The 25,541-nt window shown below is 43.6% G+C and overlaps 1 protein-coding gene across 3 annotated transcripts in view; it reads left to right on the top strand.

The window, feature by feature from the left end:
• Nucleotides 1-25,541, top strand: part of Map3k13 (mitogen-activated protein kinase kinase kinase 13) — a 161,515-nt gene that overhangs the window by 48,053 nt on the left and 87,921 nt on the right. The window contains exon 1 of one of the 3 annotated variants that reach the window (XM_048453826.3): nt 7,638-7,866. The exons of the other annotated variants lie outside the window; for them this stretch is intronic. The gene's annotated coding sequence lies outside the window, so the exon portion shown is untranslated. Of the gene's footprint in view, nt 1-7,637; nt 7,867-25,541 lie in introns of those variants that run through there. 3 annotated transcript variants of the gene reach the window in all.

The following is a 25,541-nucleotide window of genomic DNA, read 5'->3' as shown; positions in this document are numbered from 1 at the left end:
TCATACAATATTGAAAACAAAACATGTCCCATTCACATTTTTTCTAAACACCATAAAGGTGGTCTCTATAGGGATAACGCTGGACAGCCTAAAACTCAGCCAGCCAATTCTGAAAACTCCAGCCCAAGTAGACGCTTGACCTGAATCTGTAATGTGCTCAATTTAACAGACAAGGTGGTCGGCTTAATAGCAATGATTTAAAGGAACTTCCCAGTCCATGCGAAGAGTATACTCCAAGAGTAAATCAAATTTCCGAATGCTATTCTGTGTTCAGGTATTTATGTGTGTAAATAAGTAGGAGGGGAACAGTCCCGTCACACGGCAGGAGTATGTTGACACTTTAAGACACTCTAGGGGCTGGGGAGATGGCTGAGCCTATGAAGTGCCTGCCATTCAAGCATGAGGGGCAGGGAGATGGCTGAACCACTCAAGTACTTGCCATTCAGGCATGAGGACGTACAGCTTGGAGCCTCAGTAGCCAGTTGTCTGTGTCTGTGTGTATCTCAAGCATGGTGGCATGTCTCTATAACCCTAGCTATGTGTGTGTGTGTCTGTGTGTGTGTGTGTCTGTGTGCGTGTGTATGTGTGTGTCTGTGTGTCTCCAAGCATGGTGGCATGTCTCTATAACCCTAGCTGTGTGTGTGTGTGTGTGTCTGTGTGTCTGTGTGCGTGTATATGTGTGTGTCTGTGTGTCTCCAAGCATGGTGGCATGTCTCTATAACCCTAGCTCTGTGTGTGTGTGTGTCTGTGTCTGTGTGCGTGTGTATGTGTGTGTCTGTGTGCGTGTGTATGTGTGTGTCTGTGTGTGTGTGTGTGTCTCCAAGCATGGTGGCATGTCTCTATAACCCTAGCTGTGTGTGTGTGTGTGTGTGTCTGTGTGTGTCTGTGTGCGTGTGTATGTGTGTGTCTGTGTGTCTCCAAGCATGGTGGCATGTCTCTATAACCCTAGCTGTGTGTGTGTGTGTGTGTCTGTGTCTGTGTGCGTGTGTATGTGTGTGTCTGTGTGCGTGTGTATGTGTGTGTCTGTGTGTGTGTGTGTGTGTGTCTCCAAGCATGGTGGCATGTCTCTATAACCCTAGCTGTGTGTGTGTGTGTGTGTGTCTGTGTGTGTCTGTGTGTCTGTGTGCGTGTGTATGTGTGTGTCTGTGTGTGTGTGTGTGTGTCTCCAAGCATGGTGGCATGTCTCTATAACCCTAGCTGTGTGTGTGTGTGTGTCTGTGTGTGTCTGTGTGTCTGTGTGCGTGTGTATGTGTGTGTCTGTGTGTGTGTGTGTCTCCAAGAATGGTGGCATGTCTCTATAACCCTAGCTGTGTGTGTGTGTGTGTGTGTGTGTATGTCTGTGTGTGTCTGTGTGTGTCTCTGTGTGTGTGTATCTCCAGGCATGGTGGCATGTCTCTATAACCCTAGCAGTGTGTGTGTGTGTCTGTGTGTGTGTGTGTGTGTCTGTGTGTGTGTATCTCCAGGCATGGCGGCATGTCTCTGTACCTCAGCACTATAGAGTCATGGGAGAGGGAGTAGGTGGGCAGCAGAGAGAAGCAGCTCCCTAGGGCTGGCTCAGAGTTAGAGGTCATCTTGAGCAGCATAGAAGACTGTTTGAAAGAAAAAGAAGGAAAGAATGAAAGCAAAAGGAAATTAAACAACGATAGATCCCTCTCTTGAGTGGAGAATACTGAGCATCGAAGATGTCAAAGACAAAAACAGAATGTAAAAACTGAAAAATGTCAAAGTTAGAAGACAGGTCTTGAAGTTTAATCGATACAAGTATAGAGGTCACTAGTGTTAAAGAGGCTGGCACAGGGGTCGGATTGTAATTGGTCTTGTGAAGTGTGGGGGCGATGCGTACGATGTCAGTAACTTCATGCCGAAGTCTCCGTTGGCTGCAGCTGATGGAAACCCATATCAAATTGGTTTAAACTTTTAAAAAAAGATGAAGCGAGGAAGGAGAGACTGATTGGCTTGTGGAGTGAGGAGGCACAGCTTCAGACGTGTCTGCAAGATGCTTTGTCCCTGTTGTTGGGAATCTGTCTTGGCATTTGGTGTGCTCAACCCTTTAATGGGCAAGCTCTCTGCTCACGCTTTCCTTAGAACTAGTATCCTGATTTTTAAAAAAAATTGGTTTACTTCTCAATAGTTTCAGTGAATATCCTGGGGCTGAGTCTGATCATTTTCATTGGCTGGCTTTGCCATGTGTCTGTCCTTTTTCCTTAACCAGGACCCAGGACATGAGGAGGCCCGACTTGTGCCGCGGCTTGCTCTCCCAACCCTTAGAGAGGTCTGTCTGAATCAACACGGTTGAAAGTGGCTGGAGACAGTTCCCTCAAAGTGGAGGTGTAGGAGGCCTACCTAAAGGAAAAGGCAGATGCCTGCTCCCTCTTGTCTTGGCCTTCTGTCTTGTCTCTACTTTGAAGGTAGAATGAAAATGCCTCTTTGTTCCTAGGTTTCCTGTCTTGATCTTATGACCTCCTGCTCCCACTTTCCAAAGCCTGAGATCCGACGTGTGCTCCAGCACTCCCAGTTCTGGGTTTTGCACCGCTCTTCTGGAAGTATCTTCTAGCTTTCTCTGTCACTAACCCCGTCTCCACGCTGTGCTACCACCCTAGAAAACGGCCTGAGCTGGATGGTGCAGGGCACAGAATAACTGTCTCATTTTCTTCTCCTAGTGTGTAAAATGTTTCCAGCGTTCCAGACCCCTGAAAGCTTGGCTATGGCACCTCACCATAATGGATCATCATCATTATGGATGATGTATTTTGAGGTTGCTAAATATTTGATCAATTGAGAAACAATTTGCTCCGGTGTGTTTGAGTATCAGTCAGAAGAATTCTTACATCTTTCACTAATAGGCACCCCTTTGGCAGAGAGGATACATTAAAACTTGATCATGCTGTTACAGTTTGTCTAGATCGCATATAGTACAAAATTGTTCTTCTACAGCTGATTTGATATTTTATTAGCCTTTGAAAAAATATTTCAGAGCTCAGATTCAGTTAACTAATGGTGCTCTTTTAAGTTTGCCAAACTATACATGAATTTAAGGGGTTCCTTTTATTGTAAAGATGATTATAGAATTTACCTACATGAGATTTTTATCGTTGTAATGTTCATTCATATGTATATAATTCTAAAATTTTATTCCTAGTGATTTTAAGTGCTTATCACACACACACACACACACACACATTGAGGTTAGGAGGGAAGTCAACTCAAAACAAGGACAAACAAGCAAAGTGTTAATTATAAAAGCATGTATATTAGACATAAACAGACTGTGACCACAGCAACGGGGGCAAAGGTGGTAATTCACTGGATTATAGTGCAGTTACCTGTAATGTGGGTGTCTAATTTTCTAAGAATAGAAACCCCCCCCCTGCTATGAAGCTGTAGTGCAAACCCCTTGCCTGAGCTCCTTTTCTGGGGGCGCCATGCATGATGATGGACAATGCAGAGCAGTTTGGCATTCCTTAGAATAATTTTTAAATTACAAATGAGACCATAGGACTGAGTGGCCGTGATCTTGCCAAGCTGATCCAGGCTGGTGACCCCTGGAGCATGTGTAGCTTTGGGGTACTCTCCCTTAACACAAGCATAGTTTCACGATTTTTACAAGAGCATTTTTCCTTATTTTTTTAAAATTACTTTCTCCGTTTAATGAGAAGTAAGTAAACATAATAGCCTGCCAAGGTCTTTGAATACTAAATTTCCGTGTTGATTAATGGTGCATTCGCTATGGAAAGGGTACAGATAGGTTAGGGTTAACACACAGGCATGAGAGTAGAGAGTTGAGACCTGTGTTCTCAACTAGTAGAGTGTTTTCCATACTAGATAATACCGTTTTGTACAAGCTGCATCTTAATGTGGAAATTTTAGCTGCTTTCTAAGAGTTCTTTATTAGCCGGCCTGCCTACCTGAAGTACCATCTGCCCTGGTTCAGAACCTCAGATGATTCTGCCAGTCTCCTAAAGAAAAGCTACTTGGTTGATCTTTCCTTTGGGGAAAACACGTTACTGATCAATTATATAATTTCCTGAATGTATCTGTTAGAGTTTTATTATAATAAAAGTAGTGGTAGTGTGTTATTTCCATAATTTTGACTCGTGCACTGTTGACCTGAGTAGCTGTTGAAATTTCTGTTGTAAAGGGGTGAGGGAGTCCACAGTGTTGGAATAATAACACACCAACTACAGCGTGTGAAGATACAGCGTGCTACCTTCCGTAATCTGATGATGTGCTAACTCCTTTATCTAACATCCACACAATGCATAGTATAGCCTCTATAGGTCTGTTTGCGGAGGAGAAAACTGAAGCTCAGGCAGTCTAGGCTCCCATGATTGACAGGCAGCACAGATCTTTGCCAGTTTTGACCCCTGCACACTGGTACCTGGGGCAGAAATCCAAGTCTGCATGCATCAGTACTTGTGCTAACTATATTCTTTTTTTCTATGTTTGATCAAAAGTAACTGCTGAGTCTTGGTCCTTAAGACCTGCCTTAGTTTATAGTTTTATAACAAGCCATTTTCCTTTTTTAAATACACATTTTTCACAAAGAACAAAAATTAAAACTGCTCATATTTCAATAGCAAGAGAAAATGTACCATGATTCTTATATTTAGGTTTAGGTTTTTGTTTGTTTGTTTGTTTGTCTGTTTTTGCTTTTTTTTTTCAAGACAGGGTTTCATATGTAACTTTGGAGCCTGTCCTGGAACTCACTCTGTAGACCAGGCTGGTCTCAAAGTCACAGAGTTCTGCTGCCTCTGCCTCCGTGTGCTGGGATTAAAGGTGTGCACCTCCACTGCCTGGCAGACTTTTATCTGCTAATGAATTTTGAAAATGTTCTTAAGTAAGAAGACCAGAATCATCTCCTTGTCATTACTGAAACCTGAAGGGGTTAATTTGGTTCTTGAAAGAGCCGACTCTTTTAATGGCTATATAGCTCCCCACACTTGTCAATGTTGCTGACATTGAAAACTATTCAAGATGATAGAATTCAACTCAGGGTTTATTGAGGTGACTATACTGGATGTTAGCCATTAGCCACATGTGATTATTTTTAAAACTTAACTAAAATTTAAAAATTTGGTTCCTCAAGCTGGGCAGTGGTGCCATATGCCTTTAATCCCATCACTCAGGAGGTAGAGGCAGACAGATCTTTGTGAGTTCAAGGTCAGCCTGGTCTACAGAGTGAGTTCCAGCACAGGTTCCAAAGCTACACAGAGAAACCCTGTCTCAAAAAAAAAAAAAGTTTGACTCCTCAAGCTTACCAGGTCACTTGTGGTGACCACGTCTGTGCATTCATGTCACCACAGCAGGCTTCTCTTGGGTGGCACCCTCTTAGGGTGCACACCTTTATATATTTGTCTTCCCTTCTTCTTTTCCCCACATGCAATGATCTCTTCTGAGAATAATGTCTACATCTTCTACAATTTGGATAGGCACCTTCCCAGTGGCCTCCCATGAGATTTGACCTATAGGACTCTGTTGGTTCAGTTGATGGTTTAGTGGTACCCGGAAGCATGCTAACCCAGAGAGAATTCACCAGGCTGAAGTGCCAAGGGTTTTACTTCACCGGGTGATAGATTAAGCCAGCAGTCTTGGGTGGGCTGTTCTTAGGGGCATGTATAGGCTCTGCATTGTTGAACTGTTGCAGAGACTCTCCATACCACTGGAGGACTTATTCAATGTGATGCTACTAATTGACCCTTGTTATAATTGTGGCAACTTCCAAAGCAAAACCAATTGGCTTTTAAAATAGCTTTCTTTGTGTAGATATGATTTACATGCAAACCCCTGAAAACTTTTAACATATATAGCTTGATATACTAGTGGGGATCTTATTGACACCATCCATAGTAAGAACATGTGGACTGTTGATGCCCTCTGTTAGTTAGCCTGTATGATTTTAAGAGGAAAATGGTTTATTTGTTTTTATAAGTCTGGGAGTTCAATTGTATTCTTCTTGGTTTTGATTGCTGTTAAAAAAAAGAAGTATGCATATTTTTCATCTTATTCTCATTTAATTATTCTCAAATAAGGTTGACATATGGATATTTGGCATAGTCTTTGTGGTACCCTCAGGGCCTGCCAGCAACCTTTCTGTACTATACTAGCTGTGAGCACTCCTACCCTACAGAGATAGATAAACTTCTTTGGTCCATCTTTTTCACAGTGATATTCTACAGACTTTTTCTAGAGATCTGTTGACCCTCTTTGCCCCTGATATTCTGTTCCTGTATAAAGCAATAGTGGAAAGTCTCCTTGTAACAAGCACGTCCCCTCTCTTTGTCCTACACGCATCTTGCTGAGCGCTAGAATGAATCTGTGCGAAGGTTCCCACCTCTAGTGTAACAAGCACGTCCCCTCTCTTTGTTCTACACGCATCTTGCTGAGCACCAGAATGAATCTGTGCGAAGGCCCCCACCTCTGGACATCTCACAGCTGAGACCGTCGTGGGTTCAAGGATTTGGGACCATTTCCAAATACAAAAAGTGAGGGTCATTATTTGGAAAGTATTGATAATTGTAAAGCAAAGTGTTAGGGAGAAGGGATAGTCTGTTACATTAGTCTCCACTTTGGTATAATATCAAAAAATTCAGAGTAAAGAAATGTCATGAACCCATTTGGTGAGTGAGCATGGATGTCTTTGCTGCTAAGATTCCACACTGAAGTCAAATTTTGCTCCAAAATTCATTAAGAGCCTTTTAGAGCCTTGTCTTCTGTTCGTTTTGTTTTGTTTTGTTGGGGAGGGGGTTGAGACATGGTTTCTCTGTAGTTCCAGGAGCCTGTCCTGGAACTATTTCTTGTAGACCAAGCTGGGTTCGAACTCACAGAGATCCACCTGCCTCTGTCTCCCAAGTGCTGGGATTAAAAGCGTGTGCCACCACCGCCTGTCTAGAGCCTTGTCTTAATCGATTGTCAGATAGTGAATAAAATTAATGAGGGAATGATGTACTTTATTTAAATCTAACTGTCTCCTCCCACTTTTGATACAACACAAAGGTCAGGAATACATTGTTATAAAAAGCAATTCAGTTTATGTAATGCCATCTTAGATAATTGCATGTATCCTTGCCCTATTATTTTAGTGTACCAAATTGTGTTATGGGGTGTATACATGGTGACCTGTCTCTGATCTTAGGAACTAATTCTCTGATTTTGATTTATTTTTCTCACATTAAGCATGTTATTAAACATCAAGAAAGGGGTTAAAGGAAATAGCTCTAATATCCCCAGTGAGTAGAAAGCTCTCGTGATTTAACTTTGGGGCATTGAGCCTTCCAGAATTCCCTTTTGACTCCTTTATTCAGTAGCAAGACCAATGTTTTTATGATAATCATAGTCTCTCCCCTCCCTCTCTTCTCCCATCCTCTCCCCCTCCTCTCCTCTTCTCTCCTCCTCTCCTGTCCCCCCCCCCCCCCCCCCCCCCCCCCCCCCCCCCCCCCACTGCTGCAGCAGCAGCTCTTCTGGTTTGGTTTAAGGCTGTGACAGATGTCTGATTGGCGGGCTCTGTTTATTCTGTGACCAGATTCTTTCTAAAAGAGGGCTGGCCATACCTGCCCGAAGCCTATTGGCTGTGTGTGCGCTGGGCCCTCCCTCTCCCCCCCCCCCCCCCCCCCCCCCCCCCCCCCCCCCGCCACCTTTTCCTTCACAGCACACACTAAGTCTGTGCGGGGATCCTAAACCAGCCCAATTTACATCCATTCATGAATGTGTGACGTCAGCAAGCTTGAGCTACTTTGCGGTGGGCTGGAGGATTGTGTGGGTCGATCTCCCTCCCCCTTATTTTTCTAATTCTGCAAGGCTCTGTAGATTAACCTTCCATCTTTTTAGAGCAAGAAAATGGAACGGCATGTGTAGGAATTCTTCATTGTTGTGAGTATTGCACTCTTTTCCTGTTTCGTCAGCGTGTATCGCACAAGGACAGATGGAGAATTTATCTGTGCTTTAAGCTTATTGGAAAACTGTTATTATTGAGGGAGACACAAGGTGGGAGAGACAGGAAAAGGCCGAAGGAAACCCGAAACCCCCCAACCCCGGCGCAGTTCAGGGACTGACAGCTGGTTTTTCTTTGCTTGCTTGTCTGCTGGCTAGACGTGGACATTTTTTCATTACGGTTCTGCACGTTGCCTTTGGATGCTTGCTTGGTTCGCCTTAAAGGGAGAGTCAGTTCCTTCGAGAGGATGTGAATGTGTTGGGGGAGCCTCGGAGAGGACCAGGAAGGAGCTGCAGAAAGCGGGGCCAGCAGGACCCAGCAGGCTCTCGCTTGCCCTGCACTTGTCTCCGCTGCTGTCCTCCTACCATGTCTAACCCTTCAACCTTGCCTTTGTCTCATAATTGTGTAACAGTCAATATTTTGTGTTTGCAATATGGGAAGAGAAATGCTTCTTCAACCATTTTCAAAAGCCTTTATGATGAGAGCGGTTGGGGTATATTCATACATATTTGTGGATCTTTTATAAAAATATCATTTTAATATCTAAACATCTGCACCAAAGGCTGAAGCAGCATTATCCTTAAATTGTAAGGATAATTATTCTTTTAAGATTGCTATTGAAATTATTTCTTCCTGTGTTCCAAAATTGTATCGTGTAGAAATGCACCTGAATATTTTTCTAGGATGAACTTCCAATCGGAAAGTTTGCTCTGCTAATGTGTTGGAAATTGGGGAAAGTTCTGGTGTCCTCTGTGTGTAGAGTTGGTTTGAGAATTTGTTTATAGTTTTAACAAGAAGTGTCTGTGGCTGTTTTCCAGTGCTCGGGTTTGTCTGAGGAAAGCTATGGCCCTGTCGTGTACTGCCCAGGCTGGTCCCTGAGCCCCTATGATCTGCTCGCATTTTCCAGCTTTGAACAACTGATCAACTACTCTGAAACATGCCTTTGGTGTTTCTGTGTGGAGAGAGAGAGAGAGAGAGAGAGAGAGAGAGAGAGAGAGAGAGAGAGAGAGAGAAACTGACCCATTATTTCTTGTCACTCAACCATGTCTTACTTTTCGTAGTCAGTGCCTGGTTTTGAGTTCTCCTAGAGCAGAGTTCTAAACTGTGGCACTCATGGTATCTTTCAGGCCATTCTTCCCTGGATTCTTTGGGGGACGTTTTATTCTTAATCTTCTAAGGGAACATACTTTCAGTTTAAAATTATCATACCCAAAGCTGAAATATTTTATTTTCTTTCTCAAATTAATATTGAATATTCTCATTTTCTTTTCTCTGTGTGTTTTAATGTCCTAGAGTTGCGGGAGGAGCCCTCCTTCTATTGCCCAGACAATTGTAGTTTTGTGTTTTGCTGTTTTTATATCCTGAGTTAAACCATTTAATGCTATTTTATATAAAATTCCCTATATTTTAAAATATCTCAATATATTACAACATTTTTCTTTTTTTCTATCCTCTCAAGACTCTGTTGAGAGTATTTCTAAAGATTAAAGTGTTGAAGTCTACTAGAAGACCAAATCATTAACCTTTAAAAAATTATGTTTATGTATTCAAAGTCATTTTGAGAAATGTCCATTAGATTCTGTCTTTATGCTTATTTCATCAAACCAGAGAAATTTAGCTTGCACAGAAATTTACTGGAGTAACATTGTTCCTCTAAGGCACAGGGTGGATAGAGAACCCCCACCGTCCCACTCCTAGTGGCTGCATGCTAGATTATGTTTATTTTCATGTATAACGTACTTGTGGGATAAAACAATAACTCTTAATTGTTTAATATCAAACAATAAAATACTGTGTATCAGTGATCATCAATAGATGTCTTTCTGTCTAAAAGTTGAAACTACTCCAGGAGTAGGGATGAATTTATTTAGTAAACAAAGTCAGTCAGAGCAGAGCTGGGTCTTGGGGAACTGACATCGGCGTGGCTCCTAAGGACAAGAGGCCACTTGCAAGGGCAGGCGTATCACACCATGGCTGTACTTGGATGCAGAACCTGGGAGCTGGGTTTGCGCTGTCTACTTCCCTTCCTCTTTGTGCGCTGCTGGCTGATCACACACGGAGCTCACGTGAGCCAAGATAGGCAAGGTGAACGGACCGGCCAGGTGCTGTAGCCTGATACTTGGATTTTTTGTTAAAATTGAAGAGCATTGCGTAGGAACACTCCACTGGTTGAAGAAAAAAGAAAAGTCATTCCAAGGATATCACACACCTGCTGTGTCAGGTATGATTATGGAAAAAGAAACGGAGGAGTCAAAGTTTTCGAAGATGCGATTTTTAGTCCCAAGAAATCTAGAAGGAAAATTAGTATGCATCAACTTTAACATTAGAATTCACAACTCAATTTTCCTCCTTCCCTTCCCTTTTCTTTTCCATCCTCCCTCTTTTTTCCCACTATTGGGTGGTCTTAGTATATTCACCATGGCCACAGTCAATTTTAGAATATTTTCATTATCAAAAAAAGAAGAAGAGGAAGGAAGACCCCACACACTCACTAGCAGTCACTCTTCATCCCTCAGCACTGGGAAACCACCAGTCAATCTCCTGTTTCATATTTATTTGCTTATTCTGGATATTTCTTTTTTAACTGTGTAAAAAATTTATTGGACTTGGTATATGAAGTCCAATAGAATAGTCTTTTTTTCTGGACACTTCTTATAGATAAATCATATAGTGTATTTCTAATTAGCTTTTCTCACTTTTTTCAAAGTTCATCCATTACATATATCCGTACTTCATCTCTTTATATTCCAAATAGTATTTAAGTTTACATAGTTAAATCTCTTTCTTCCATTCATCTGTCTATGGACATGGGATATTTCCACTTTTACCTACTAGGAACTCTACTGCTCTTTCTATTCATGTACAAGTTTTTGCCTATCCTTTCACTTCCCTTGGGGTAAAAATGGTGGGTCGTATGGTCACTGTGTACTGAACGACCGAGGACACACTGAGCGGCTTTCTATGTTGGCTGCCCATTGCACACCCCCATCAGCAACACACAGTTCAGCCCTCTTCACATCCTGGGAAGCGGCAACTGTTACCTGTCCTGTCGTGAGCAGCACCTTAGTGGGTGTGAAGTAGCATCTCATCATGCCTTTGTCCATGCCTTTCTGGTGGATGGTGATGCTGAGCATCTTTTGATGTGTTCTGGCCATGCGTGTATCTTCTCTAGAGAAATGTCTGTTCAGAGTCTTTGCATATATTAGAAATTAGTCATTTGTGTTTTTATTATTGATTTATGAAAGCCCTTTCTATACTTTGGACACAAGCTGAGCTATGCTAAGTGAATGGCAAATATTTAGGCCATGGGTTGCCTTTTTCTCAGTGTTGAGTACCAAAAACTACGTCTTTATGAAGTTCAGTTTTCTTTCTTTTTTTGTGTGTTTTGATGTTATAAAGGCTGTGTTCTCTGACAAGTAAGGTCCAAACAAATCTCTATGTTTCCATTTGGACATTTTATAGTTTTACCTCAAAGCTTAGTTAATTTCTCAATATGATATAAGAAAGGGATTCAGCATCACTTTTGAGTATCCAGTTGTTCCAGCATTCTGTTTAAAGGATCCTCTTTACCCTGATAACTTGTCCTGGCATTCTATCAGAGAACAACTTTCAAAACAAAATGCTGCCACATGTGATGGCCTATACTATAATCCTACTTGAGAGGTGGAGGCAGTAGATAAGGTGTTCAAGGTCATCCTTAACCACAGTGAGTTTGAGGTCAGCCTTGGATGCCTGAGACCCTGTCTCATAAAGAAACAGCCAAAAGTCTTGACATAATACTTCCATTCCTGGAGATTCATATTCAGTTGGCCTAGAAATAGGTAATTAGTTTAGTCATCTGTACTTTTGAAAGCTTCACTGATTGTAATATGTGGACAGGGTTGGAAACTATTAGTGTGGGTAATTTTAGGGTTAGTTTTAGGAAAGACGAGAGGCACTATTCCTAAGTAAGGACCCAGAATGAGCAAAAACAGAATTCTGACATGGAAAGGAAGAAAGAAAGCAATGAAGTCTACTCATACTAGAAAGCGTGAACTTTCTCACAAGTCCCCAAAGAGGCAGCATTGTCACAGTGCAGTGTTAGCATTTAGTTAGCAGTTAGGACACACTTATAAACCTCTCCAAAGTTCTTATGTATATCATTTCATTTGAACATAACCCTTAGAATACAAAGTAAATAATATTCTTGTTTTGCAGCTGAGACAAAAGGCTGCTGACTCAACCAGAGATACCAGAGAATATAGGTAGTGCTCAATTTTCAAATCCAGTTCTGATTCTTAATCTTTCTTTTGTGTGCAGTGGATTTTGAGCCTTGGGTGGTACCACAAATTTTTATGGATCTAAATCTAGCATGAGTTACAGATCTTATTTTACTCTGGGCTGGACAAAGAGCAAAGTAAGTTTAATTGTAGAAATAAAGGGTTGGGGGTTGGCACGGCAGGTGCAGTGGAAGATAAGAGGGTGGGGTTAAAGAGGATTTTCATGGCATAGATAATCATGGAGCCCAGATGCTGGTACTTTGCCGAGATGCAGCTAGCAAGAAGAACTCTAAGAAGACCAAGGACTTCTTAGTACATATTACAACAAGTAATATGTTGTACCTGAGAGGTGATTGAAGGGCTGGGGGAGAAATCATGATAGAAAGGAGAAGGAACCAAGGTAGCACTGGCAGGCATAGAGGCGTTGTCGTTCCGTTTTATTTATTTAATCAACAAGTATTGAGTATCTAATATTTATTTTAGGTACTAATATGTGGCAGAGAACAAAGGAGACAAAAAGCCTTGCCTCTTGCTTATTTGATTCCAATGGAAGGAGACAAGGAGTAAATAAATAACCTATTTAATGGTAACGTTTGTAAGGAGAAAACTAAACATGGGAAGGGATTAGAGAGAACCGGGGGAGGTAAAGTAAAAGAAGTGTCTTTTCTAATTGAATTGGTTTGGTTTTTATTTTCCTTCTAGATATTGGCTACTCAAAGAAATTAATGAGCCATTAAGCAGAGGCTAAGTCAGAAGAGAGGGAGAGAAGGGGTGGTGGAGGGAGAGGGAGGGTCGAATGCTCTGAGCTGGAACCCTTTGGCTGATTATTTGTATCTGGTGCCTAGTGTTCCATGAACACTGTTGGCAAGTGTGCTTTTGGTGAGGTGTGGTACTGCTGGTTCTTCAAACAGATGGAGGGACCAGAAGGGAGAGTTCTTAAGGAAGCCTTTCAGACCATACTTGGTACCCTGTTAGGAATCATCTTTGTGTGCGTGTGTGCGTGTGTGCGTGCGTGCGTGCGTGCGTGTGTGTCCCCTCACAGCATCACCACGGCAGACCAGTGCACAGGTCGTGGTTAGAATCAGGGAGAGGACCACCAGTGTGTGTGGTAGGACAGACACTTCAGCTTCTATTGGTTTTTACACTATAGTATGACACACACACACACACACACACACACACACACACACACACACACGCTACCTTGAACGGTTCACCTGCCTTCTTCATTTATCTCAATACTTACTTATATTAAGGTACTTTTACAAAATAAAAAAAACCCTTTATCGTAAAGAATGTGCATCTAAAAACAGCATGCAGCTGAATTAACTACTCAAGCAAGTGCTGGCCCGGACCGACAGTCGGACTCCTTCAGTGGACTTCTGTGCAGCTAGAGGAGCCAACCCGCAACCGTAGCCCTTTGCGCCGGGTGTTGTGTTTTCACTACCAATTACATTTTTATGTTCTTATCTACCACAAAAAATGAAAAACCCATGGCAGAGTTTGAACTAGAAAAGCGATTGCCTTGGATCCTCGCCCGTGATTCGTGTGCCTTTTATAAGATGGACTTCTGAAACTAAGCCTGTCGTTTTGCTTCTCTGCGCTAAGGCGCACTGACACCGTGTGGGAAGGATGGAACCTGCGCGGGGTTTGACCATTCTCAGCAAAGCCATCGGCTTCCTGGTGGCTGTACTTTTACTGTGCATCCCTTTAAACATGGGAGACGAAGACTTTGTGTTCAAATGACCGTAATTACGACAGTGTAGGAACCTGGCTGTGAACGACCAACCTCAAACAGGCAAATGACCATTTCTAGGGCATTTTCTGGCTAAAATCCAGGCCGACGCTAGTCCTTCCTCACTGCTGTCCTGGCACCTCCACGGAAGTCACTGCCGCTGAGGTAGTGTTGCTCAGTGTTTCAGGAGGAGGTGCCCGAGCAAGACAGGGAAATAAAAAGGTAAATTGATCCCAGGCGTGTCCCAGGACTTGCTCCTAAATCAGCGGCTCTCAGCCTTCCTAACGCCACCGCTCTTCAGTACAGTTCCTCATGCTGTGGTGACCCCCAACCATGAAATGATCTCGGTGCTACTGCACAACTGTAATGAATCGAAATGCAAATGTCTGACATGTAGGATGTCAGATATGCAAGCCCTGTGAGAAGGGGTTGTGACCCACAGGTCATGAACTGCCCTGACCTAAACATCATCTGATATGATCTTGCTGTCTTTGGGCATGCCCACTGTAAATGGCTTTGCTTCCGCTGCTCGTTGTACTTGAAAGGATACTTCTTTCCATGGCGGACCAGGTCTTGGCTGAGGGATGTGGCTGCAGGTCAGTCCCCTCGGTGTGGTGGGTATTACTTTAATTTGTCTCATGTTCTCAAGTGAAATTCATCAATTCGTATGAATGAATCCATTTATTTATGATTTTCATTGTGGTTAAAGCGAACTCAAGCATTTTACTATGGTGGGTGGCTTTTTCCAGCCGTCTCTACTGTCCTTTCGCTCATGGTACAGCTGAGTCAGACGTGAGTCCTGGGATGAGAGAGAAAGTGCAGGCTATTTGGAGGAGGGGCGAAAGGGGATGGAGGAGGGCAGTGGGGGACAGGAGTCAATGAGAACCAAGTAAATGGCACGTGGGGATGAAATGCCATAAAGAAACCGCTGACTTTAAGCCAGCCTTAACTGGCCGAGAAAGCAAACACTAAAAGCAAGAAAATGAAGACCTGAAGACCCAGTAAATCCATGCAGTGTGACGAGACTTTGTAAAACTCTATTATTTTGCATAATGATTGCTGGTTTCGAAAATTATTTTCTCATATTTCCCCAAATAGTAAGTTGGTTGATGGACTAGTTTCTTGAACTTGCAGATTTTGTTAAAGAAAGAAATTCAATTGTAGTTTTAAAAGTAAGCATATTTGGGTAGACAGTTTATTGAGTAGGACCTGAGTTCAGATCCTCAACACCCACAAAAACAAAACAAAACAAAACAAAAAAAAACACTGGGCAGAATTTATCTGTAACCCTAGTGCAGTGACAGCTGGATCCTTGAGCTTGCTGGCTGGTCAGTCTACCTGAGGTGGCAGTCTCCAGGCTCAGTGAGAGATCTCTCAGGACATCCCCTTGTCAGCCTTTGACCTCCACACATGCTTGCACAGGCAAGCACACCTACACACACGTATGCACACACACGTACATGCATTATAATATGAAAACTTACCCAAAGCTCTCTTTCCATTTGTAGATTTGTTTTACTGGGCTAGAATTTTCTTACATTCTTTTTCATATGTGCAATTGCCAAGCAGAGAAGGCTTTTCTTTCGTTTTTGTTTCTTTGAGACAAAAATCTCATGTAGTGAAAATTGCTTTAAAAATCACTGTGTAGCTGTGGTGACCCTGAACTCCTGCCCCTCCGCCTCCCAAGTGCTGGATTGTGAGCGTGAGCGCCACGCCAGGCTGTGGTATCTAGGCTTAGCAGCTGTTAGGGTTTTGTGTGTCGACTCCTTTAGTATCGATATTTCTCCATGTGACGGTGTGATAAAAAGCTGTCTTTTTGCAAAACCCGATTGTGTGTTGTGGGGCACCCCCGAGAGAATGCCCAGTCCCTGCAGCTTGAATTGTTTAAAAATACGAAGGAGAAAACAATGTGGGGCGTTCTGCAGACAGACACCGACTGTCTCCAGCGATTTCCTGGCCTGGGGCAGTGCTGGAGAGGACAGCTCTGAGCAGACGTTTGGTGAGAGGTTGGAGAAGGGAAGATTGAGTTGATTGGGCCAAAGGGCTGAAGAAATGGCTGACGCTGAGGGACAGGAAAAAGATGATAAGAAAGACCGAGGACAGAGCCCCAGGAGATCGGGGCTGAATAGACATGGCTGCTTGCAGCCAGAGAGCAGCTCCACCTGGAACTGGGGGAGTCACTGTAGGATCCAGACTGAGAAAGATTCTATTTTAGAGTTCTAAAGGGGACTGTCACAGTTGCTATTACTAAAGAGGGATCAATTTGCAAAATAAGTCCACTGAGGCTTCTTATTACCCCCAGGCACGGTGCCTGCATTGTTAGCTGCTGGCAGGCCTGCCGTTAATGGGATACATTAGACTATCTGCAGGCGTGGATAACCATGGGTAATTGAGTCTAGTGAGATAAAGCTCGGCAAAACACGAGTCAGGACTGCGTCTTCCAGAGCAAATCTCTGACTGAAGTAAGCGTAAGCATTTTACCAATCACATAGCAGTTCTATGATATCCCACATCACAACTCTCTAAGTACACATGCAGGCCACAAAGGGACATCCGCAGCATACCTATGGCCGTTCCCATCGTGACCTCCAGCCCTCAGAGAGTCTCCCTTCCCTGTGTCAGGCAGAAGTAACTCCTGGGAAAATGCCCACCTGACCATGCAGCTGGTAAGGCTCCGGAGCCAAAACGAAGACAGATTTTCCTGTCTTGCCACATCCCCCCACCCCATCTCCTTTCTCGTGCCATTTTGAGTAGAATCCCTTCCATCTGTTCGCCTGTAGAAAAAATAACTGAACATTTGCTTTCTATTGCTTGTGCAAATTTTCGAAGCCATGACTTTAAATATTCTCAGAGACCTCGAGACCAGAGTACGTCTCTTGGGGAAAGAAATACAGCGGCATAGCTTTTCTGCTTCCTTCCTGATTTCTTTCCATCAAGACGTCTGCCTGGCGTACTGACTCTGCTCTCCCTCACACTCACCACGTCCTGCTTGCCCTTGACCACACTTTATTTACATTGCAGTATCTAGTGAGGTTCTAAAAGCTTTGGGCCATTCCTGGCCTCTCTCTCTTCCTCTGATACCACAATGGTGCAAATGAATGTCCTGGCTGACGTGGACACACAGTGGATACACAGTGCTGGGAAGAGGCAAATGCCAGGTGCTTGCCAGGCCTCTCCTGGAGTCACCGTCTGGTTCTTACTCGCTCTGTTGGCGCATTTGGAACCGTGGATGATGAAGAAGACGGGAGTAGTGCACACTTTATAGGCAAGTTAAGCAGGTATGAAGTGATCAGCCCAGAATTGGTGTGCTGGTTAGAGACCTAAACAATGGCACAATGCTCTGCTCCTTTCTGGTAAGTTTGGGCCACCGTATTGATAACCTCACCTGGCATGATAGCCCGTAAAGAGGCAGGATAAAAACAGAGGGAGCCTAGGGGTTCTTTTCCTGGAAATGCAGCAATACTCAGATGAGGTGCTCGGTGGAGGAGATAAGGTGTGGTCTGGTTCTCAGAAGTAAGGACGGAAAGGTTGGTGATATGGTTCAGTGCCGCACAGATATAAGAACCAAAGTTCTGATCCCCGGCACCCACATAATGCCGGCAATCCCAGTGTTTGGAAAGTGGAGGCAGGGGATCCTCGGCAAGCTGACTAGCTAGACTACTGGAAGCCATAAGCTCTGAGTTGAAGGCTAAGATCCTGCCTTAGCCAGGTATGGTGGAATGCATCTTTAATCCCAGCACTGGGGAGGCAGAGGCAGACAGATCTCTGAGTTTGAGACCAGCTTGGTCTACAGATTGAGTTCCAGGCTAGCCAAGGCTACACAAAGAGACCTTGTCTGAATTTTTTAAAAATAATTTAAAAAGAATCAGCAGCAGCAGAATTTAATGTAAGGTGGGAAGTTGATGATTGAGAAAGATGTCCAGCATCATCTTCTGGCTTCCACTTGCTCATACACATATGTCCATATGCCTGCCAACATACATACACACGTGCACACCATCCATACGAAATGAAAGGAGGTAAAGGAAGAAGAACCTCATTATCATTGAAAAGCCAAGGGCACCCTAGGAAAAAATGGAAGACATTCCAAGGAAGTACCCATACAGGAGAGTCTTCTGCATCAAAGTCTTGCCAGGCTCATGAGCAATATGAACTTACAATGGTGCCTTACCTAAAATAGCTCATACCTAGAAACTGTGCTACGCTGAGGAGTCATGCATTTGCGTAACAGTGTTCTGTATTTGACATTTCTGTGTGAGCTTCTAAGAAGTCCCTGGCCTTTGTCTGGGTGGTAGGTAGCAGCCAAAGATTTGTTAGAGACCAGGAAGACACTAAAGAAGTTAAAGGAAATAAAATCCTTTCCCTAGAAAGTCCCTCAGATTATCTTTCTGTATATAATTATGAATATAATTGATGAAACAAATACTCAATAAAAAGTCTTCCAGTCCTTAGTGGTAGATTCTTTTATGGAGTATGCCTAAATAAGAGGAAATAAACACCATTTTTTCCACTTCTGTTTCTCAGTTGATCTAACCAATCTAGTTAGCTTGACTCAGCTCCACGGTGAAAATTTCTTTTGATAAATTATAAACCACTCATCCCCCCTTCTCTTTCTCTAAAAAGGACACATTAGCACCTTTACAGCATTGATTCTGCAGAGTCTCACCATGAACCTTCCAGAGTGGTGCTTCAAAAGATGTCACCTACATCCAGGATTGTCAGCATCCTGAGGAACTCGTTAGAAATTCTGGGCCTAATCCATGCTTCAGTCAGAAATGCTGGCAGCAGGTTCTGGCATCTGTGTTTAACAAGCTGACTAGTGGAGGCTGGTGCATGCTAAAGTTTGAGAATTCTTGGTTCACAGAAAGCTTAAATTTTATGTGCATGGGAATTGATTTTGTTTAAAGCCAGGTTCTGGACACTAGAATTGGCAGGATCTTGTCAGCTCTTCTAAGTAGTCCCCAAGTGATGCTGATGACGATTCTAAGACCATGCACATTCTGTCAGTAGCAAAGCACTAAAGTCTGGTCGTGGGTGACACCAAAGGCTCCTGTGTTAAAGGGCTTGCTCCTCAGCTCGGTGCTATTAGGAGGAGGTGGCGTTGTAAGATGTGAGACTAAGTGACAGGTCTAGTCATTGACAGCTACCCTTGAGGGACGATAGGCTACTCTGGTCCTTTCTCAGGAGGTGAACTGAGCTACTTGCTCTACTATGCACTCCAGCTGTGATGGTCCACCTCATCACAGGCCCCAATGCAGCAACTCATAGACTGGGCTTCCAAAACTGTGAGCCAGGACACACCTTTTCTCTTTATAAGTCATTATCTCAAATATGTATTCCAGGAACAAAAAGCTAACGAACACACATGGATCGTAAGGACTATTATGGGATGCTACAAGAATAGCACAATTAAGTAGGCTCCATCAAAGTTAGAAGTTTCCATTAGTTTCCGAGAGAATTCTCCTAAAAGAAGCTTTACGCACAACAGCATTGATGGTAGTAGCATTTCAAGAAAGAAAAAGAGCTAGCTTAATTGCCCAATAATTATAAAATACAGTGAATCCTACATCTTCACAAATACTGTACTTATAAATTTACTTGGCAATTGAAGTTTATTCTTAGGTCAAATCAATATTCCTGGTCCTCTTATGGTTATTTTCACAGATGAGCACAGAATAGCAAACATCCAAGTCGTCGGCCATACTCTCAGCCTGTAGCGAACAAAGTTCTGCAGTCTTGTTTAGGCTCCTGCAGTGGGCAGATGTCTTCCTGCTGTACAATAACTCATTAGTCAGAACTAGTGCACTTCTGCGGGAACTACCCAGTCTCACAAGAAATATGACAACCATCCCTGAAAGTCTTACAACACCATCCTTGGATAGTCACGTTTCGGTCTGACAGAACATCAAGGCTGGACTGTGTGGTGGAGCTGCTCACATCATGAGAAGGGACACAATGGCCTCCCATGACCTCCTCTGAGTGTATGTTACTAATGACCTAAACCAGGAGTTCTCAACCTTCCTAATGCCATGACCCTTTAATACAGTTAGTTCCTCATGTTGTGGTCACCCCCAACTATGAAATTATTTCATTGCTACTTCATAACTGTAATTGTGTTACTGTTATGCATTGTAATATAATTATCTGATATGTAGGATATCTTATATGGACTCCTGTGAAAGGGTCATTCAGTCTCCAAAGGAGTTGTGACCCACAGGTTGAGAACCACTGACCTAAACCTCTCGCTTAGCCCAACATCTTAACACTGGGGTTTTAAGATGTCATCCCAAACTGAAGCTATAATGCTTCATAACATAGGTGTTTCCAGAAAAGTATGTGTTAAATCAGCTTTGTTTAGGCATAAGTCGTTGAACCATGAGTTTAACGTTAATTAATAATATAAATATACATAATTAACTTTATGGTGTTTAAGTAAAAACATAAGTAAAACAGGGTTTTAGGTGTCATGAATAAGAGCCCTGAACATGTGACCAGAGGCTTGTGAAAACCTTACCCGTGTCTGCCAGGGAGCAAAAGTTCTCAGTTCACTAATATTTCATATAATGCAGCCAGCTCAAATGGCAAGAGCGACCTGCCAGCTGCGGGGTGTGTGCTGCATGAGAAATGGCAGTGGCGGGCGTGCAGCTGTGTGAAAGGGTGTATGACGTAGCAGTCAAGAGAAGCAGGGAAAATCTTCAAGTAGAGCACAATTTTTACACTTAATTTTTCAAGTAGGAAAAATTGGAAGAAGTACACCAAAATTTGGAGTGGTTACTTGTTTTTCTCTTATTTCTCCAAATTTTATAATGTAGTTATTTTAAAATTTGTGTCCTCCCCACTCTCAGAGGTGCTGTGAGGCGGCTCCTTTGTGCCTCTTGAGCAGCAGAGGCCGTACATTCTTGATGAGGACTTTATACACATTAATATAAGACAATGTTGTCTTATTCAACCATGGGAACGATGCTCTAAGTGACGATGAGACTACCCCAGAGTCACCCAGAGTTCCAGACTTCAGGCAGTGACGGAGTCTGCTGCAATTAATAGCTATTCTGGGCTATGCTTTGTAAGGAACTGGTTTTGCCTAATGGCCTTCATCTAAACCTCACCACTCATGAACATGGGTGACAGTTTGGTTTCTGGAGTCACTCAGTTGAGACAACTACTGTTGTCTTCACTGATGGCTGTGCTAAATAAAATCTTTGACACGGCTATGTTTTGAGCATTTAAAGCATTTAAAGGTTCATGTGCCGGGTGCTTGGTCTCCAATATAGTGGTGTTCAGGTCGTAGAACCTTTGATAGCTGGAGTCTAGTAGATAGAAGGTAATAAGGTCATGGGTTTCTGCCCTCAGAAGGAGCTGGAGGATTGGCTTATCTCTCCTGAAAACTGGTTGTTATAAAAACAGTGAACCTAGCCATGCTCAGTTCTTTGCTTCCTGCCTGGCCATGTGGTCTCTTGCACGGTACACTTTGTTTGGAATCTCTTGGGGGGGGCACTCCAGACCACACCCTCAGCACACCAAGCAGCAGGTCCCAGGAGCGGCCTCACTCCTCACTCCAGACTCTGTCCCTGAGAAAGCCCACCATCAGCAGCTCTTTCCCCAGAGATGCCCGAGACCACGCCTACTGGTTATTTAAGACTGGCCCATAGTAGGTGGGTCTCTGTGAGTTCAGGGCCAGCTTGATCTACAAGAGCTAGGACAGCTAGGATTGCTGTCTCAAAAAACTACAAAACAAACAAACAAACAAAAAACAAGCTGGCCCATAAATCTGCCAGCTGTGCCCTTGGGTTCTGTCTCCAACCTTCCTGAGAGCCGCCCGGGAGTGCTCTGCTTTGCATTGCCCTGTTTATTAAATCTGGATTTATTTTATTCATTCAGTTTGGTTTGGCTTATTGCATTGGCAGTGGAGGAACCCAGTAACCAGGCATCCAATTTTTATCACACTTCATTACCATAACACCATCTAACATGATGAACTTTACAGAAGAGCCATGCCCTTGAGTCTCCAGAATTGTGAGCTAGCTAAATCTCTTCATTTTATGGCCCCAGACACGGGTACTTTATCATAGTATTTAGATATATAGATAGACTCACATAGAGACCGACTTTCTGTGAGTGTGAGGCGTTTTACCCTTTGGAAGATCATTCTTCCCCGTTCCTAATCTGCACGTTTGTCGGCTTCAGGGCTCTGTAAGCAGGGCATTTCCATCTTCCCATTATTTCAGAGGCCCCGTTGTCTCTAATCTCCCCATCCTTTCTGTGCTCCCTCCATCCAGAATGCCTTTTCCACTGTGTGGGTCTGAGAATCCCACTCAGCTTCGTAGAATCTTCTAGAATGAAGGCAGCCATCTTGCAATAACACTTTGCTTCTCTTGCCTAATGTTTCTATTTTTCCATAACTCAACAACAGGACTCATTTCAGATCTCCTGCCTTTTCCTTTCATGTCTCTCTCTGGACTGTGTTTCTCTTTGCAACCAACACACTTCCTACATCTCTTCCTTCAGCTCTGGCTTGTTCTTGAGGCTCACCTGCTACCAGTCCTTTCATGACACCTGACTGGATCTCAGGTTTCAGCACGAGGCCCCTGTACACCACCCTGCTGGCTAAGCTCTGTGAGGGCAGGTGCCATGGCCAGACACGAGTCCTAGGCTCTATGCTTCAACAGCTATGTGATTAGGCAGAGTCCCTGAACTCCTTAAGCCATACTCCACTCGTAGCGAGTTTAATATATTGTGCCTCATGCCTAGTCTATTTGAACTTGCTGTCAACCACCAGTGTGTCCCCAGTACATAGCCTGGTGTGTTACTTGTCATTTAGGAGCATATTGTGCACTCCAAGGTCTGTATAAGGCGTGAGGGCGACAACAGAAAAGGCACCTAGCATACAGTCCCAACCCTTTCCCCCAAAGAGTATGGATTATGTATTCAAATAGGGTACACTTCAGTTTATTTGGTTTTTTTTATTATAAAACGAGAGTAAATTATGGCATCCACTGACCTTTTGACTGTGAATAGTTGCATAGAAATGGTCATTCCTGGAAGAGATGAAAGAGGGTTGTATGTTATTGTATTGCATTGGAAGGGGAATGGAGGCAGAAAATATTCCCAAGAGGGTAAAGAGAGCTACACAAGACCTCAGGGAGCCAGGGTGTGTAACACACAAGACCTCAGGGAGCATGGTGTGCGTGGCCCCGCTGTCAGCAGCTTTCCTTTTCCTCCCCTGCTGAATCCTACTCATACAAACTCAAGAGGTATTATGAACTTGCATTTTAAAATTGCATTTCTTGAGGGCTGAAAAGATGGCTCAGTGGTTAAGAGCACTGACCGCTCTTCCAGAGGTCCCAGGTTCCATTCCCAGAATCCACATGGCAGCTTACACCTGTCTGTAATTCCAAGATCTGACGCCCTCACCCAGACATACATGCAACCAAAACACCAACGCATGTAAAATAAAAAAAAATTAAAAAAACTTCTCTTTCTCTCTCTCCCTTCCCATCTCTCTCTCCCCCCTTCTCCCTCCTTCTCTCTCCCCTCTCCTTCCCCCTCTCTCTTTATCTCTCTTCTTCTTTTCCTCCCCATGTGAGTATGTGTGTGTATACACCTGTGGAAATAGAGGACAATCTTGGTGTCAGGGACAGTGTCCACCTTCTTTGTGACGGAGTCTCCATTTGTCTTGTAGCTCACCGATTAAGCTAGGCTAGCTGGGTAGGAGGCCCAGGGGTCTGTCTTCCTTCCTCCCTCCCTCCCTCCCTCCCTCCCTGCCTGCCTCCCTGCCTCCTTCCCTCCCTCCCTCCCTGATTCCCTCCCTCCCTGCCTCCCTTCCTACCAGTGCTGCAATTGCAAGCATGTGCCCACATGCCTGGCATTTTTTACATGGGTTCTGGGATTGAACATGGGTCCTCATGTTGTCAAAGCAATCCCTTCACTGACTGAGCCATGTCCTAGCCTGAAAATTATAATATATTATGAGAAAAATTCAAACAGTGTATAAGCACTTAAGAATGTTGGCTTAAACCCTGCGTTGCAACCCATTCTCTGTTACTATCCAAGGTGTAAGACCCTCTGCTTTTAAAACACAACCAGTTATATTACTATCTCTTTGTCACAATTTACAGAGTCATGAATGTCTTAGAGACAAGGAAAGGCTGACATGAACTAAGAAAAAGAATGATTTCCTAGGCAAATTGCCCAGTAATCTTTTTTGACCATTTCAAAGTTCCTCACAACTTTTTCTTGGCAAGAGCATATTTTGCAGTAGATTTATTGTGGTGATATTGACACAGGAAGAAAAAGGCAGATATGACTCTTCAAGGAGGTTGAGGGGGTCAAGATGGGGGAGGTAGAACAAGAGGCCACAGTGGGGCAGTTTTGGACGGTGAAGTTGTGTGGCCATGGCCAGGAGAGGTTCTGCAGTAAGGGCCGGGATTCTGAGAACAGTATCACAGTAAGGAGCTAATTGTTCCACCTGTTTCTTTATGGCAACGGGTGCACAGCCTCTCTAGCGTTAGTTCCCTAGGCCACAGGATTGATGCAGCCCAGCTAGAATGTTAGTTCTCCACCCAGCCCCAAAATTCTAGGCTCTTGACCCCAATCAGTGTTTTCTATTCTGCCTTTTCCCCTCTGCAGAGGTAACTCTAAAAATATTTAGGATCCAGGTTTAGGATCAGAGCCCCAGAAGAGTTTTGGTATATCTGGCCTCTGGCAAAGACGAGGCTGCCAAGAGGCCTGAGAACATTTCTGACCTTCAGCCAAGAAGGAAACTGGTTACTTTCCTTCAGGATCTCTGCACTTTCAACCTCCTAGCCAGTTTCGCTTCCTGTTCCCATCAGTCACCCTTCTAAAGCCGTATCTCTGACTGCTTTTCTGGAACTGGGGTGATGACTGATTTGGCTTCTGCCAAATGTGTGGGGTGCCAGGTGTAGTAGTCGTGGTACCCCTTCCATGGACTTACCAAAAAAAAAAAAAAGTCCATCAGTGGTTTTATTTATATAACCTTTGGGTATGGGGAAAAAAGGAAAAGCCTGACTGGTCTGGTGCTGAGAGAAAAAGCTGACGGGGAGGTGAAGGCAAGAGTTAGAACTGGGGGCAGGGAGAAGCCAGAGAGAGGTGGCGTCCATATCAAAGTCCACTAGAATTTCCTGATAATTTTTCAAGAGCATTCATCTGTTGGTCCTCCTTGTTTTTCTCTTTGCCTCAAAAACTTGACTTGAGAGTGATAAACCCAAGAATTTCTTGTGGGTACTTTCATAGCTGTTGAAGTGTCTAGAATAACAATGTGAGGTCCCACACCGATGGCTTCTAGAGAGGGACAGAGAAAAAATTTAGCCATCATTTGATTTTTCGGTTAAAACAATAATCTGTCCCTTTTGTCCACGGGCAGACCCTGGAGTGCTGGGTTGAGCCATGGTCTGAAGTCTTCTATCTAGGCATTGTCTTTGTTAAGAAGAAAATCATTAGGGAGATCGGGTTTAGGTTTGTTGTCTAGGGAATGCGATCCCTTAAACTGTTAAAGAAACATAGCATTAATCTTTGGCTATATTTTCTTGCCAGGTGTTTAAGACCATGCATTTGGCCAAAATTAATAGTTTTCCTGTTTTATTGTCAAAGCCAGTTGAGGGTC

Source organism: Myodes glareolus, chromosome 2 (genome assembly GCF_982192425.1).
Source record: "Myodes glareolus chromosome 2, mMyoGla1.1, whole genome shotgun sequence".
Taxonomy (NCBI): Eukaryota; Metazoa; Chordata; class Mammalia; order Rodentia; family Cricetidae; genus Myodes; species Myodes glareolus.
Note: the sequence above shows the minus strand (reverse complement) of the source record. Positions and strands in the feature narration are given on the sequence as shown.